This window comes from Elephas maximus, chromosome 19 (genome assembly GCF_024166365.1).
Source record: "Elephas maximus indicus isolate mEleMax1 chromosome 19, mEleMax1 primary haplotype, whole genome shotgun sequence".
Classification (NCBI taxonomy): domain Eukaryota; kingdom Metazoa; phylum Chordata; class Mammalia; order Proboscidea; family Elephantidae; genus Elephas; species Elephas maximus.
Window position 1 is genome coordinate 32,203,761 of NC_064837.1, and position 3,620 is coordinate 32,207,380.

The following is a 3,620-nucleotide window of genomic DNA, read 5'->3' on the forward strand; positions in this document are numbered from 1 at the left end:
ACCCAGGGTGCACTGCAGGCAGCCCCTTTCTGGGCCAGGACAAGCTTTGCCATGAACCCAGTTTCCTTGTGGTGCCCTACTCAGGATCCATGTGGATCCACATTGCAGGCCTGGCAGCAAAGGTCAAGGCAAAGGTGTACCTGGCCCTGGGCGGGGGGGGGGGGGGCGGAGGTGTGAGGGCAAGTCTTGGAGAGCTCTGAGATTCGGTGCTGTGCTGCCTGTTGGGGGCAGCTGCAGGAACGATGGTGTTGCAATGTGGGAACCCAGGTTCTGTGGTTGGCAGATCTGTGTGCCCTGAGCAAGTTGCTTCTCCTCTCTGAGCCCCAAACTCCACTTCTGTAAAGTGGGGTACGGTATGAAGTGAGATGCCTTTCTTTATTACGCATACATTGTAGTTTCCAACCATGCATTCTTTACCTCCTTCTGAGCACCCTCCCATAATCTAGGATCACCAACTGGGTTCCACCTGGCTGAGATCTCTGCCAATATAGGCTCAACCTCCCCAGAAATGGCCCGTGTTAGACCTGGTCTGTAGGCTTCTGTTTTTGTAAGAGACCAGCTTCTGTCTTGGACTTGGGCTCTGCCCAGCTCTCCCTTCCTGGGGGTTCCTGTCCCTGGCATCTGGGCAGCAAGAATAGAAGCCTGCAGGCAGCCCTCGGCGTCAGCTCAGCCCATGCTCATCTGCTGCTCTCCACTCTGCCTATTGGAGCCAATATCATCAAACGGGATAAATTGGACATGGTTGCTGCTGCAGTCCCTGTGCCAGATGCTGTTTGCTACAGACTCCAGAGATAATTCACAGGAGAAGCCTTTGGTCCAGAACTGGGCCCCGGTTGTGACCATGGTATCCAAGTTCAAGATGAGTCTGGTGGCACTGACATGAGGTGCTTATGTTCACTCTTTGATCCCACAAGTTTTATTCTGTCCAGGCTGTGTTTCAGGCTCACTGCTGATTAGGGGGAGGAGGAAAAATAGTAAACAAATTAGATATGGTTTTAGATCTCATGGCATTTATATGGCAGTTATATGACAGACGCGTGAAACATGCAAATAGACTCTCAGTTGTAACTGATCCCAAGGGGCTATGGGTTACACACAGGGAAGGCCCTTCACCTCTGCTGGTGGGGTGGTCATTAGAATGCACCAGTTAAAAGGCCACCTCTCAGATTACCTCACAAATTCTAACTTGCGTCCGAATAGATTTGTGGCATGTCCAATATCCCATGCTATGTCCTTTTTTTGAGCCTTTGCACATGCTGTTCACCTGGAATGTTCTTTACCCACTGCCCCTTCTTCTAATCTCAGCTTATCATCAGCTCCTGTAGGAGGACCCCTCAGGACACCAAGACTCAATTAGCACCCTGTGTCTGCTCTGGCATCAGCCCCAGGCACACCTGCTGTGACCCATTAGGCTCTGAGCTTTGAGAGAGCAGAGACAGCTCCTGTTGTGGTCCCTAGCACAGATTCTGGGACACAGGAGGGACTTAATAATAGTAGACAGTGCCTGAAGGAATGGCAGGGGCATCTTGAAGCTGTTCTGTCTTAGAAAGATTGCACGGAGGGTTGATGGTGAAAGGGCACAAGACCAGAGGCAGGACCAGTCAGCTGGAAGGGCCACAGGGCCACGTGGAGAAGCAGGTGGGGAGCATTCGGAAGTCGGCAAAAGAGTGAGCCTAGGGCCCTTCACAGTGAGAGCCTTCTATGGTCATTGAGTGAGGGAATCCCAAAGGCACATGAGGATCCTATCAAGGGGTCCACAATCTCAAGGCTGGAAGGGCCCGTGTCTGATCAGTCACCAAGCCCCCAGTTCATCCTAGTCTGTGCCTGAGCTGTGTTCTCTCCCCTCTGCAGGCTTCCATGGGCCATCTCCTGCAGGTCCTGCACCGCACCACATCCCACTACATACTCCGCACCAAGTCCAACAGCCAGGACCATGAGGAGTAATAAACATTGGGTCCTGGCCTCTCTGCACAGCGACTAGGCTGGCCACAGCCCTGGGCTGATGAGGTACCGAGGCCTGACACTCTAGAGAGCTTTTCTCCCCTGTTGTGGGAGGAATGCCAAGTATGGTGGTACAGTCTGTGCTCTGCACAAGGGCCTAACCAATGAAACCATTGTGAGCTTCAACCCAGCCTGCCCCTAGGAAGAGGTTCCTTTTCCAAGTAGCAGAAAGGCCCCTTATCAAACTATTTACAGGGTCTGTGTCTGACTGGAGGGGGCAAGTTCTCTGCCATAGGCAATCCCAAAAAGAAAGGCCATACACATTACCAGTTGCTCCCATTTCCCCCCAACACCACCACCCCAAGGCAATCAGTAATTTACTTTTTGTCTCTATGGGTTTGCCTATTCTGGATGTTTCATGTAAATGGAACCTTAAAACATATGGTCTTTTGCGACTGACTTTCAAGGTCCATCCATGTTGTAGCATTTGTCAGTACTTCATACTTTTGTATGATTAAATAATATTCCATTCTATGGACATGCCACCACCTTTTATGTATCCACTCATCAGTTGATGGACATTTCAGTTGTTCCCACTCTTTTGCTGTTACGCATAATGCTGCTGGGAGCATTCATATACAGGTTTTTTGTGTGGGGATATGTTTTCATTTCTCTTGTGCATATACCCAGGAGTGGAATGCTGGGTTATACGGTAACTCTATGATTAACCTTTTGAGGAACTGCCAGCAGTATTTGTGCTTCCTGGATAGGTCACCCGGACAATGGTGTAACAACACAGTGATGCTCTGTCATCTCCAACGAACAGTTCTGCTCAGTTTGCACCCTTCCAAGGCATCTGCCCCATGCATGTCTTGGGACCAATCCACACTCATCATCTCAGGGCAGGCATAACCAACAGATTGATCCTGCTGGTCTTCAAGACCTAGGAAGTAGAGCATGGTTGCACTTGATCTGCACCTGGCCCAGGACTGGGGGCCTGGGGTTAAATTTGGGAACAGAGTTTGCTGGCTGTTTCCTGGGTAGTTGGATGACTGAGTTCTGGGAGTGGAAAGTGTTAGAAAAACTCTGATGTTGGCCCTGCCCATACCTCCTTATGTGACTTGAGACAAGTCACAGCACCTCTCTGAGTAGTAGCCCAGTGGTGCAATGGATTACTTAATATGGCCCTTTTAACCATAGCATTTGTAACTCTCAAATGATCAGGCGTAAGCATGCTAATAAAGTATATGGAACCCTAATGAGGGGATTGGTCCATTTTACCATCCTGCTAGCCTTAAAATGAGACATCCCAGAGGCAGTAAGAGAGGATCTCACCACCACCAAGAAAGAAGAGCCAGTAGTGGAGCACATCCTTTAGACCCAGGATCTCTGCACTGAGAAGCTCCTGGAACCAGGAGATGGAGAGAGAGCTGTAACACTGAGGGTGGTGAGAAGTGGTGGTAGAGAAACAGCAGCAGGAGAGACCACCAGGAGATGGTGCATTGGGCTTCCCGGCCCAGGAAGTGAGAAAACTGAGCACCTTTGGGCAGGAGGCTTGCTTGAGGAGTAGGGTGCCTCTGGGCACTTAGTGGAGCTAGGTTTGCTAACCCACAGAGCTAGAGCTGGACGCCTTCAGGCGGAGGCTTACTGGTGGAGTGTGGGGGGGTCCTCAGGCACTT